We start from the raw sequence: 14,754 nt of genomic DNA on the forward strand, positions 1-14,754 counted from the left end.
ACAATAAAGTTCAAACTTGCTGATGTCTCTCAAAATCTCTCTTACAAATTACACATTCACCCCCTTCTAATGTAGATGTCTCCTCTTTATAGAGGAGACATCTATTACAATAGATTATTACAGTTCATTCAGTTAACCCATTTGATCAAAAATAAGAGTTACAGACCGCTGTTACAACAGTATAACAACATATTCTTTCTTAAGTTCTGGCTGTTACACAGCTGGTAACTGTCTTCGACCATCTTCTTGGGATCTTCACATTCCTTTGTCGTTTCCCCATGTTGTTCCTGATTTAAGCAGTGGTAACTGTGTTCTACCCGCTTTAGATAGTTGTAGATCATGTCGCGTCAACGTTCTTCAGATAGTAGCCGGTTGTTATTTCCAGCTGTTGCAAAATAGCCTGCTTTAGATGGTTGCTGTTGCTGACTGTAGCAACTGCGTAGTTGCTGCTTCTGGTGTTGCAGCAACTGCGTAGTTGTTGTTTCTGGTGTTGCAGCAACTGCGTAGTTGTTGTTTCTGGTGTCACAACAACTATAAATTATAATTCCTCCAGGCTTAAGACAATTACTTGACAATTTAATCAGCTTTTCCAAGATAAATATAAAGATACTCACGAATATGCAATGAACAATTAAACATATAGATATGCGGAAAGTCACTTCGTACCTTGGGGTGATTAAGTCATTATGTAATCAAAGCTTATAACTTATGACTGAAAAGGATAATATTAAGGCAAAAATATGAGGTCAAAATAGGTCAATTCTGAGTCCTAACATCCCCCCCAACTGAAGAGATTGCATGTCCCTATGCAATGGCTACTCTGAGTCTGAGTCGGAGTACTAGGATGAACAATGTAGATTACTGAGACAATAGTTATAGGAAGTGGCATCAAACTTCTTTCTGAATCCACAGGCAGTCTGTATTTGCCTCCATGCTGCTGCTTCTTCCCTGCTGGACAATCCAAACTGTCCTTTATATTGTTCACCAGACAGCCATAAAAGTGGAAATCTAAATCTGTAACCCATCCAATTTTCAGCACAGTGCTGCATGCAATTAACATAATGAGGTACCCTTGAGAGTGCCACCTGCAAATTAGGTGGATTATAAGGGTGGTATTCCTGCCTCTCCTTGGGGCAGTTCTCCCAAAACAGTTTGTTTGCTTTGACAGCCAAGGATGCCTTAGTCTTTACATAATGCTGACAGTCTTTCAGGACCATTGTTTGCAGTTGCTTAACATGGTCCTTCATTTCAGGATCACTTACCATGCTTAGGTGTTGTGCAATAAAGGTGGCTGCATTCTGCTGTTCAACTCTAATCCACAGAAGACAATTCTGTTCATTATGTTGAGCTGAAGCAAAGGCGTTCTGCCATGTAAGTTGATTAGCTAAAAAGGAGATAAAGGCTCTCAGCTGTATGTCGCCGACTACAGCTATCATATTCATATTTCTTTCCTCGGACATGGCTTCATTATGGAGATAGAGCTCGCATAACAAATGTTGATCGTTTTTAGGTGCCTCTGCAAAGGTTTGCATAAACTGCTCTGACGTAACTACCTGATGAGGTCTACCTTCTTTGACAGCCTTTATCTGCAAAAATGTGAGTCTTTCCCTTAAAAATGTTGCATAATTAAAATAGGGTTTCCTTGCAGCAAGTAGTCTTTGAAACAATTCAAACATCTGGGTCAATCTGGCTTCAAGTTCCTTGATTTCTTTATACTGGGCTCTGCACTACTCAAGTGCTTCCCAGTTCTTGTATGCGTGACTAAACCTGATCCCTTTTTGCTGTTGGAATGCCTTGCCTTGCGACTGCTCATATTCCCTCCACCACTGTCCCTTTAATGTTTTAAAGCTATCTGTTTCTGTGCATACATCAGTAACGGAGGGAAGCTCTGTCTCTGTAAAGGCATCCATAAGGATAACCTGCTCTGTAGGAATAGTCTGGGATGATCCAACATCTTTTTCTTCATTTCTGGCTAGTGTCTCTTCTTCCTGTTGTACTGATTCATTTTGTTCCATGGTGATTTGGGTGGGCCGGGGTGAGTCTGTGCCTTTTTCCTGATTTCCTTCTTCTTCTTCTTTTTCCTGATTTTCTTCTTCTTTTTCTGCTTCCTGATTTTCTTCTTCTTCTTCTTTTTCCTGATTTTCTTCTTCTTTTTCTACTTCTTTGGCAATTTGAATAGACCTGGGTGAGTCCGATTTTTCTTCATTCCCTCCTGAAACTATTTCTTTTTCCTCCATAACAGTTTGGGTAGGCCGGGGTGAGTCTATACCTTTTTCCTGATTTTCTTGTGCAACTACTTCTTCCATAGTAATTTGGGTAGGCCGGGGTGAGTCTGTGTTTTCTTCTGCATTTCCTGATTCTTGTGCAACAACTTCTTCCATAATAATTTGGGTAGGCTGGGGTGAGTCTGTATTCTCCTCTTTCTCATTCCTTATTTCTTCCTGCATAATTTCTGGGGAACTTGCTGGTTCTTGTGTGTCAGCAAGCCCTTCTGCTTGTTCTTGCGCAATCTCTGGAGAACTTATTGGTTCTTATGTAGCAGTAAGTTCTTCTATTCGGACCTGTGCAGTTTCTGGGGAACTTACTGGTTCTTGTGTGTCAGTAAGCCCTTCAGCTTTGTCTTGTGTAGTTTCTGGGGAACTTACTGGTTCTTGTGTGTCAGTAAGTCCTTCAGTTTGGTCCTGCATCTTCTTTGAAGAGCCTGTTGGTTCTTGTGTGACAACAGGTTCTTCTGTCTGCACTTCTTCTGGAGTACCTGTTGGTTCTTGTGTGACAACAGGTTCCTTTATTTCAGCAGAGGATTGCGACATTTTCGTCTGTATAATAGCAGGCTCTTTCGTTTCATCAACAACATCAGATGCTTCCTTCATTAGCTCTGCCACTACCTTATATCCTGCCTGAGTGTATATTTCAACACAATTGGTACACACATATTCATTATCCTTACTTTTCTCTGCTGCAGACGCTACTCGTGCTAAAACATGCAGGATGAATTCATTCTGATATGCTTCCTTAACCCTTATTATTTCCTCCTGATAGTCCTGAATCTGAGATTTTAGGAATTCAATTTCTTCCTGTAGGGCAGGTATGGTAGGCTGGTCCTGCGAAGCAGTAGATTCCAATGGAGGCAGAGGTTGTGTTTCATCATTCTGATCAGTATTCCCCACAGGTGGTTCTTGTGTGTCACCTGGGGTAGTGGCTGTTTCTTGTGTTGCAGTCACTTGGTCACTATTATCTTGGGTGTCGGCAGCTGGTTCTTGTGTGTCAGCTGCCTTAAAATATGATGTCACGAAGCTATGAACACTCTGCATCTCTGCTTCCGAGGGTGAAGGAGAGGTGTTTTGAGGACTGGTGGGAGTACGGATCTTTATAGTGATGGGCGGTGAACTGGGGGGAATTGGGAGATTTAGCTGCTACCGATGATCGAGTTCTTCTCTTTGGTAGAGAAGCAGGGAATTCGGGCATTTTTCTCTTTAGGCTAGCTTTCTTTAGGATGGGGACAGTAGCCGGAGTAGCAGGTGCCTTAGTTGAAACCCTGGTTCTCCTTCTTTTCGATGGGGTTTTCTTTTCCTGCTGCCTTTTTCGTTTAAGCAGGGTAATGGGGATATTGTCATCGGAGTCATCAGTAGAAATACCCAGTATGGGAATGGAAGGATTGATTTGTTTGGGAGATGGGGTTGTCCTTGTGGCATTCTCAGCAACTTGCAGGGGTGTTTGCTGGATTTGTTTAGGAATGTGCTCTGCTTGCTGAGGGTTTTCCAGAGGGGTTTATTTAGGCATATCCTCCATTTACTGAGGAAGTTCTTCATCTTGCTGAGGTATGTCCTCAGCTTGGTGAAGAATTTCCTCTTCTTGGTGAGGAATTTCATGTTCTGGCTGTGGAATTTGTGCCTCCTGATGGGGATTAATGGGGGGTGGAGGGTTATTTAGAGCGAGGGTTCTATTAATCAGAAATTGGGCTAAGCAGTGGTGTTTTAAGGAAACTAGTGGATGCTTCACTTTCACAGCATAACGTGACATATTTTGGAGACAACCCAATAGATAATATGGCATGTTTATTAACTGACCATTTCTCAAATGATTTAACATGACAAAGTCGTGCTGGTAAATTACCTGGTAGCGGCCCTCGCACGTCAGATATTGCTTGACAAATTCAGCGACTTTCGGCCACGGTTGAGGTAACGACCGAAGTGCTACGCCTCTGCCTTTGGTCTCTACGTGCTCGCCTGGTCGGAGAAAATCCTACTGCGCATTAAGAATCAGGTGCTTTCTGCTGAACCACCGTGTGCCATTAGCTGGTAGCCCGGTAACTTCGGCTATGATTTCCTCTGTGACTGGAACTTGAATTCCCTGGACGACCGAGAATCCTTCTGTTAAATTGCATGCGAATTCAAGGACTTGCTGCTCGTCAAAGTCCGAAAGTCGCCTGAAGTACTCTATCCAACCCGCTTGCAAGAAAATTTGATAAATCTCTGGAAAGAGTTCAAGGACTGCTGTCGATCCAAGCTCATGTGTAATGAGGGTTCCTCCCATAGCTGTTGTTTCAGTAACTTTCAGAGTTCAGAGCTGAGCTTCCAATTTCAGTTAAGAGTAGAACGTTGCAAATGGTAACACGCTGTGATAGGGTGACTTTTACATATTACCGGGAGAGTTAAGGGTGGCGGCAGTTGGCGTGGTATGTCATTATGAGAGTTGCTTTGGTAATCCCCCCCCCTACGTGTCAACGATATGATTGGAAATACAATGATTTGATAGTCCTATCAACTTCTCTGCATTATCTATCATTTAATGTCTATACATAATCATACGTACCTTCGTATTTTACCTTTTTTATTGCTGCGTCAAAAATTCTTGTCTTGTCTTGTGCTGGATCACAATGATTACCGCAGATCTACAAGCATGGGAATACCGGTGATTTGTAATGATAATGACGGGAAGTGATAGTAGGGTGTTGTAATCATCACAAGGAGTGGTATATTTTATCAAAATTTGTTCCTTGGGGCTGAAGTGGTAAGACTAGCGTTTTCGTACATGAAGTAATCTACTGGGAAAGATATTCCGTGATCGGGAAGTGATGTTGTAGCACCGGGATTGGTGTTGCAGCCACGGAAAATTGCTGATGTGGCAACAGGAAATGATGTGAGACGTTTGTAAAAATCGGGAATTGTGTTGGAGCAATAGGAATGGTGTTGCAACACAGAGAATGGTGTTGCAGCAACGGGAGTGGTGTTGCAGCAACAGGGAATGGTGTTGCAGTAACGGGAAATGATATTGCAGTAACAGGGAATGGTGTTGCAGCAACGGGAGTGGTGTTGTAGCAACAGGGAAATGGTGTTGCAGCAACAGGGAAATGGTGTTGCAGCAACAGGAGTTTCGAGTTTGCAAAATAATTCCCTTAAAACTTTCGTTCTCAGCTACTTCCCGGGCCAAAATCTGCAAAATACTGAAATGTAATATCGCAATCCTTGGCAGGATTTATTAGTTTCTTAAAAAAAAAAGGATATCTAACCTAAAAAAAATTACATAAACAATAGAAACTCAAGTGCTTTGAGGGACAACAAGTTCCCCTAGAAAAGAATACTATTTTATTGCCATGCAAGTTGCTTTAAAATCCTCTTTGGAAACCGGCCGCTGATATAACCGAAGTTGGTAGCCATTCACTAACAGTGGTGTTCTGCTTCCATCAATTGTTAAAAGTCTAACTGTTCCATTTGGGAAAACAACATCCACTTCATACGGCCCTAACAATCTTGTTCTCAGCTTCCCTTGAAAATTCTTGAAACGGGAATCATAAAGTAGAGCCCAGTTACCTTTCTGGAACTGCTTTTTCTTGATGGTTTTGTCATGCCATCTGCTTCTTTGTTGCTGTATCATAGTTGTTTGATGGACGGCATCCAGACTTTTCTTTTCTCATCCAATTCCTGCAGTTGCTGCAACCTGGCTGTTTGTGCATCAGTTAAATCAAGGTTAACAGCTAAGGCAGTTCTTAAGGTTTTAATCTCAAACTCTAGAGGAAAAATAACATTCTTTCCAAAAACTAATTCATAGGGTGAAAAGCCTGTTGTATTCCTCCAAGTGGTTCTGTAGGCCCATAGAGCCTCGGGCAACCTCTAAAACTAGTCCCTTCTATTCTCCTTTATCATTTTTGTTAAGATAACTTCTATGACCTTGTTGGTACTTTCCACCTGCCCATTTGCTTGGGGTGGTATGGTGTGGTCATTTTATGCTTGATATGATATTTTTGGAGCGTATCTTTGAAGCCATGAGAATTGAAAGGAGGTCCTCCATCAGTGACTAATTCTCTAGGTAGTCCAAATCTAACAAAGATTTCTTCAAATAAGAATGTTAGTACCGTTTCTTCATTAGCTTTAATGAGTGCTTTGGCCTCTACCCATTTAGTCATGTAATCCATGCATACTAAAATATAGACTCTTTGATTAGATGGAGGATTAATGGGACCTACGAAATCTAATGCCCATTTCTCAAAAGGATCAAGAGTTACCTGGGGATTAAGTGGCATTTCATCCCTATGGTTGGGCTGGCCCATTCTTTGACAGCTGTCACAAGCCTTCACATATTTTCTAGCATCTTTAAAAAGTGATGGCCAGTAATAACCCATTCTAAGTACCTTGTGAGCTGTTCTTTTATCTGCAAAATGTCCTCCACAAGGACCATCATGACAAGCTTTCAGTATATCATAAATCTCGTCTTCCCCAATGCATCTCCGGATTTCTTGATCTATTCCTGTGTGGAACAGACACCCGCTTATCCAGCTGTACCTAGCACTTTGCCCGATGATCTTTCTTCTTTGCCTGTGTGATAGGTGTGATGGTAATTTTCCTGCAACTAGATAATTGGCAATTTCTGCATACCAAGGTGAGTGAGCAGATACTGCAAATAAATACTCATCAGGAAAAGAATCATCTACTGGAGCATTTTCATCAGTTTTTAAACGAGAAAGGAAATCAACAACTACATTTTCTTTACCTGGCCTATCTACAATTGTGATGTCAAATTCCTGCAACAGTAATAGCCATCTGGTGACTCGGGCATTTGTAACTGATTTATTCATTAAATACTTAATGGCCGAGTGATCAGTATGCAAAAAGGTAGTGTAGCCAGTAATATAATGTCTAAATTTGTTGATAGCATAAATAACTGCCAGAAATTCCTTCTCGGTAACTATGTAATTTAGCTCAGCTGGTGTCACGTTCTTGCTGATAAAATAGATAACATAGGGGAGACTGTTTTCTTCCTGACCCAGGACATCTCCAATTGTTGTGTCTGAGGCATCAGAGGAGATATGAAAGGGTAATGCCCAATCAGGTCCTCTCAAAATTGGGGCTGCGGACAACTGATGTTTAAGTTTATTGAATGCATTTTCACAATCATCAGTCCACTTAAATTCAGCATTTTTCATTAACAACACAAATAGAGGAGAAGCTATTTTGGAAAAATCCTTAATGAATCTTCTATAATATCCAGCATGTCCTAGAAAGCTTCTTACATCAGTTTGTGTTTTTGGGATAGGGAGGTTTTGAATTACCTGTATTTTAGCTTGATCGACTTGAATCCCTAAAAATGAAACAAAGTGACCCAATACAATACCCTGATTCATCATCATATGGCACTTTTCAGTGCTTAAAGCAAGGTGTGATTCTATACACTGCTTAAGTAATTTTTCAAGATTTTGCAGTGCATCCTCAAAGGTCACTCCATAGGGAGTAAAGTCATCCATAAAAATTTCCGATGAATCATTTAACATATCAGAAAAGATCCCTAGTACCGCTCTTTGAAATGTTGCTGGAGCGTTACACAGCCCAAATGGAAGTACTCTGTAAGCAAAGGTCCCCCATGGGCTAGTAAATGTGGTTTTGTCCTGGTCCTGGGGTGCAATCTTAATCTGATTATATCCACTAAACCCATCCAAGAATGAAAATAATTTCTTACCTGCTAAATTATCCAATACCTGATCGATAAATGGTAAAGGGAAATGGTCTTTTTGGGTGGCTTTATTTAATGCTCTGTAATCCACACATACTCTCCATTTCCCATTTTTCTTAGGTACAATTACAAGTGGGGAAACCCACTCGCTATGAGATATGGGGTATATAAATCATGCATTTAATAGTTTTTGAAGTTCCTCCTTGACAATTTCTCTAAGGTTGGGGTTCATTCTTCGCTGGGGTTGACAGACTGGCCGGGATCCCTCCTTAATATAAATACGGTGAGTGCATAGTTCAGGGGAGATCCCTTTCATGTCTGTGTAGTCCCATACAAATGCCTCTTTATTTTCTTGGAGTAACTTTATTAATTTCTGTTTTTCATTATCAGTCAAATCAGGATTTATATTTAATGTTTTACCAGGTTCAATTTCAATTGTTGTACTTTTGGAAGGGCTGCCTACTGTTGTCTGAAATAAGTTTTCATCTTTCATGTTCTGCTGGGATTCAGATTCTAAGATTGTAGTGAAGTGATTATATGTTTCAGGGCTGACCGAAAAGGGTTCAGAAATAAAGCTGCTGATTAATTCATCTTCGGTGGAGTCCTTAAAAGTCAAAGTTTCTCCAATAGTTAATATAGGTTGGGTCTCCTCATCCTCATAGTCCACCCATACAGAATTGTCATTATTAATCATGGGTGTAGCATGAGGATAGAGGGTAAGTTGTTTGGTTTCTTGTCCATTAGAGATGGTCATTAATCCAGATCTACAGCTGATGAAAGCATCTGCTGTAGCCAACCAAGGTCTCCCTAGAATCAACGGATGACCCGCCAACTTTGTTTTAGTTTGTAACACCACAAAGTCAACCGGGTAATTCCAGGATTCTACAGAGATTATAAGGGCTTCAATGACCCCTTCAGGTTTAATCGTAGAATGGTCAGCCAACTCTAAAATAGTTGGAGTTTCCCTGATAAAGCTTTTTAACTGGAGCAATTGTGCTGTTTCGAGTGTCACAATATTTATTGCAGCTCCTAAATCTAGTAGGACCTTAGAGATAAAGTTTTTTCCAACCTGGATTGTTACTATAGGGTGACTAGGGTCACCATACTTCACAGGATAATCTTTTTCAGTCATTAAGGCAGTTAATTCCCCCATCACATGAACTGTGAGGGGGTCTTTAGCCTTCCTTCCAAGCTTTTTTATACAAATGTCTCTAATAGTTCTAACATAAATAGGAACATCCCTTAATGCTTGCAATAATGGGATTTTAACATACAAGTTCTGTAGCTCTCCTAAAAGGTTAAAGGTAGGTTGTTCAGGTGTTTTAGTGAGAGCCAGCCGTTCAGGGAATGGCAGATCTATTGTTTGATCATTATTATTAGGTGCTGATTTTGCTGTTTCAGCATTATTGTTAGCTGGTTTCTCTTTTCTAGCTTCTTCTTTGTCAGAGTCAGTAATATCATCTATAATGGGTTCAACAATTCTCCCTGAGCGAAGATGAATATCATTACATTGCAGGGGAGAGACAGGCTGATTTTGAATGTCAATAACTTGCAAGGCTTTATTATTATTTTGATTGGGGTTAGGTTGCACAGGCAGTTGTGGTCTCATTGCCTGGTTATTGGGAGGAGTATTAGATGGTAAGGAAAGAGACTGTTGTTGTTGAGGAAATGGTATCTGTTGGGCTGCCCAGTTTGGATTCCATTGATTAAAATATGGTTGCTGGGGAGCCCAAGGATTCCATATAGTAGGATCAGGAAAATGAAGATTTGGTTGCTGCATAAGTGGAAAATTCATTGTATTAAAGGGTGGGTACTGCATTTGGTTCATGGGTGGGTAGTTTGTTTGAAAAGGAGAGTTATTATTCCAATGATTGAATACTGTGTTAGAGCTCATACCTTGTCTTTGTGGCCATTTCCTCTTCTGTGTCATCAGGTACACTGCTTCAGCCTCTTCTTCGGTTGACTGCAGTGCTTCTTTGATTCCAGGCAGAGAGGGGCATTGCTGTGTTTCATGGTGCTTCTCGCAGATTGTGCAGATAGGTATCTTATCCAGTGGGCATTCTCTGAGTGGATGTTTTTCTCTGCATTTGGAACAGAAAATTGCCAAAGCAGCTTCTGCTTCCGCCTGTTTCTTCTTAACTTGCAGAGCATCAATTTGTGAAAGAACTTAGCATCTCAGTTTTAAATTCTTCCAATAAGTTACCTATTTCAGCTCTTGTTTCTCCTCCACTGGCTGACTTCTGAACTCTTGAATACACATTATCTCTGCTTTTTGATCTGCCTGCTGCTCCCCTTGAACATCTCATGCAGAGATTAACAATCTCATCAAAGGGTTCTTTGGAAATGTCCCCTTTTCCAAGCATGTTCAACATGTCCAGGCAATCATCTCTTACCCCTTTAAGCAATATTGTTTTCAAAATATATTTACTCATATTAGGATGATCAGACCGCTGCAGATTATACTGTAATCTCTCCACAAAATCTTCCAAATTCTCGTCCTCTTTCTGAACCATTTTAAACAATTCTTCCTTCCTTTCTCTTGTCTGGCAGTAGTCTTGATACTTGGCCAGAAATCCCTCTTTCATCTGGTCCCAGGTGGTGATTGCCTGAGCTCCTAAGCTCATAAACCACCTCAACGCATTCCCTTTTAGTGTTGCTGGAAACAGTTTTAGCTTCTGATTAGGACTTATATAATCATAACTTCTACATAGTATGTCGAATTCAAAGAGGAATTCATCCGGGTCTTCAGAGGATAACCCATGAAAGTTGGGTAGTGCCGAGAGTGGAATGTTTTTCATGGGGGTTGTTCCTCTCGGGAGCTCCCCAATAGGGAATTCCAGGGTAGAGAGTGAATTTTCCCCTCTTCCTTCTGTTCTGTTATCCTCCATTGGTCTTTTTCTTGAATCACTTGCTTTATCTTCTGTTTCTTCAGGTTCTTCTACCAGTTCCTCAGTGTGTTCTGGTACTTTCAGCCTCCTTTCAGGTCCTATTACTTCCTCCGTCTGTCGGTCAATTTGTGAGGAGTATTGGATCTGAGGTCTCTGGGAACTTGTCCTTTGTGATGTTTCAGCCTTTGAGATGATTTCGTCAATATAATTTTTTCTTCCTCCTTTGCCACCTATGAAATTAGGTTTCTTGCGTCCTCTCATGCATCTGTTATTCTAAAAAAGAAATCATTAATGCCTTTAGAAATCTCTAGTTTCCTTCCCCGGCAACGGCGCCAAAAAGTTGGCTAGTTGAATTGTTTATTGATTAAACATTCAAGTACCACATTAATTGTCAACCTGGGAAAGTCTTTTTATTGCAAAGGCTACCACGTACTGTATGTACTTACTCCTAAAAGCATTAAAAAGTTGTAGTATACGTAATCCTTACACTAAGTTATCATTGTACTGATAAAATGAAAGTAATTAATTAAGATTACAAATCTGAAAAGCGAAATGATGGATGCTCTGTTGGCAGAGGATCAGGACCCTATCCTCCAGGTGAGGATGTTCAGCACCTGCCTCTGTAACCAGATTGCTAACACACATTGCACTCAAATTCACCGGTGAAATATCCTTACCCAACTTCAAGCAATGAATGAAACAGAGTACTAGCAAAGCGAAAATACCAGAGGTAATGCTACAGAATCCAAACAGAGTACCAGTGGAAAGAAACTATCACACACTTACACACTTTAACAGAAAAGTAAATGGGTGAATCTTGTGAGGAAGGCGGGCCCAGTCCCTCTCACAAGATTCCCCAGAACACGAAGACTAGATTAAGTGCTCAGAACAATTCTCTATTCATCTGCCAAAAGATTCAAGTACAATAAAGTTCAGACTTGCTGATGTCTCTCAAAATCTCTCTTACAAATTACACATTAACCCCCTTCTAATGTAGATGTCTCCTCTTTATAGAGGAGACATCTATTACAATAGATTATTACAGTTCATTCAGTTAACCCATTTGATCAAAAATAAGAGTTACAGATCGCTGTTACAACAGTATAACAACATATTCTTTCTTAAGTTCTGGCTGTTACACAGCTGGTAACTTTCTTCGACCATCTTCTTGGGATCTTCACATTCCTTTGTCGTTTCCCCATGTTGTTCCTGATTTAAGCAGTGGTAACTGTGTTCTACCCGCTTTAGATAGCTGTAGATCGTGCCACGTCAACGTTCTTCAGATAGTAGCTGGTTGTTATTTCCAGCTGTTGAAAAATAGCCTGCTTTGGATGGTTTCTGTTGCTGACTGTAGCAACTGCTTAGTTGCTGCTTCTGGTGTTGCAGCAACTGCGTAGTTGCTGTTTCTGGTGTTGCAGCAACTGCGTAGTTGCTGTTTCTGGTGTCACAACAACTATAAATTATAATTCCTGCAGGCTTAAGACAATTACTTGACAATTTAATTAGCTTTTCCAAGATAAATATAAAGATACTCACGAATATGCAATGAACAATTAAACATATAGATATGCGGAAAGTCACTTCGTACCTTGGGGTGATTAAGTCATTATGTAATCAAAGCTTATAACTTATGACTGAAAAGGATAATATTAAGGCAAAAATATGAGGTCAAAATAGGTCATTTCTGAGTCCTAACAGGGATTTTCCTTTTTTTTCTTGAATAAAACTTTCTTCAACGACAGTTTATCCGTCAATTGCACTTCATGTTTTCGGTGTGCTTACTATTTCAAAATGAGCCATCTGCTTCAAGTTTCAGTGAGAGATCCACACGCTTTAATAATCTCTTTTAACAAAAAAAACATTTTTCAACACATTTATATTCGAAATCAAAACTCTTGATAATCCGTTAAATATATTTTTTTGAATTTTACAACTATTGATACCACAAAATATCGATTAAGTGAGCAATTCGTCGATTTGGATGCAGACTAACACTAGTACGGCCAATTATTTACCGCTGAAATGGTCAAGGAACATATACACTTACACTTATCTGAGGATGAGGATTACTCGCTTGGTCGTTTAATCTACTTTGGGTCAGTGAAATTGGGTTACTTCATGTAACTAACAGGTAAGTTGGGAGTGGTTAGAAAAATTAAGGGAAATTAAGAAGTCAATTTTAAGGAAAAAGGTTTTTGAAAATTAAAGAATTGTAGAAGTAGAGAGTATGTTTTTTAAGTTAAGTATGAAAGAATGAGTTTTAACATGAAATAGGAACAAATAAAATCAGCCTATCATTGGTGATTTATGTAAGAAGAATAGTGAGTCAAATGGTTTTTTTTTGCAATATCTATTTACCATACTAGTTTGGTTTGAGATTGAAATATAGGTCTAAGAGGATCACTTATAGATGAGAATTTTTTTATTGATTATTTTCAAACTTAATTCACTAAAGAATCACTAAAAACATCATGCCTTGCTTATTCTAATACTTAGGCAATTTGGCATATGCACATTGTTAGTCTCTTTGAAGATGCTCTCTAGCTTGCATTCAAAGTATTACAATGGTCTAGAACTTATCTTAATATAAGTCCAAAGATCTCTAAATAAAGTGACGTATTGGAGCCTTTTTTAAGGGACTAATCAAGGGAGTTGGGTTTTATTTTGCATCTCTTAGATTTTCAATATATCTCAAGGAAAGAAAATTTAAGCCCTGGTATTAATAATGAGGTTGAATTCAATGCATTATGTATTTTTTTAAATTGTGTCATTGACCTAGTACCATAAGTTAACAATTAAATGCATCATTAGTGAGCATGAAGTGTTTAAATTGGGCTTATTTCATATAACACAACAATGGAAGACAATTTCATTAGAATTTTAGAGTATAAGTTTTAGCACACTTTTCATGAATTAAAGATTAATGTTGATATTCTATCCAATGATGCATTTCTCATTGGTGTAAACATGTTAATTCCATAAGATTTTGATGAGGGAGAATTGTTCCATAGGAGGGAGAGAGAATTCTAGGATGCAAATGTCTCTTCACAGACATGCAATGATTAATATCATACTTTTCTCTAAAGGAAATGTTACTATTATTTATTTTTTCAGCCTTGAATATGTTCATTTTATGTATCATTTTTAGTTTGTTTGAATGTTGTTTAGATGGTGGTCACATTAGACCTATGTTATTGCTAGTTAGGGTCATCCTACCTTATAGCTTTGGTTATGAACCCTTTTATTGCTTTTTGATAGCACAAAATTCCTTTAAAATATCAAAAATTAAGAATTATATACATGTTACAATTAAACCAATTTAAAAAATTAATTGTTTCTCTGTGTTATCAAGTATGATATAAAGGTTCACAGGGCTTAGATGGGGTACACTCTCAAATTCACTCCGTGATGTGAAGCTCACATGTTTGAAACTTTGTGGGCAAAAATCTACCCATGTTAAGGGCTGGTGTGGCGCAAGCGAGGTGCCATCCATAGGTGATTTTGATGGCTTAAATGCCCTTAGGAGGTGGTTTCTCAAGCCACATGTCAAGCCGCATGTAATCTCTAGAGAACTTTGACAACTTGACAAAACAAAAGATATAATAAACATGAGATTAAATATTTAAACCAAAAAAATTAAGCCAAAGAAACTAATGTCATATTAATAATATACCATTTATAATTGTAAAAATGATATTTTATAATGTTAATAATTTATAAATCTTATTTTATTCCATCTTCATAACATAAAATAATACATAATATTAATTGTTAACCAATCATATATATAGATATCATAATGTTAAGCATCAATTCATATTCATAATAATATTAATATAAAGATATTTCTTATTAAATCTCTCGAATGGTAAACTAATTGAATATCAATTCCTTGATATGTAGATTAACTTTTTAAATTTAA

This window comes from Pinus tabuliformis, chromosome X, assembly GCF_031772625.1.
Source record: "Pinus tabuliformis cultivar Carrire ecotype Pingquan chromosome X, CPIR1, whole genome shotgun sequence".
Taxonomy (NCBI): domain Eukaryota; kingdom Viridiplantae; phylum Streptophyta; class Pinopsida; order Pinales; family Pinaceae; genus Pinus; species Pinus tabuliformis.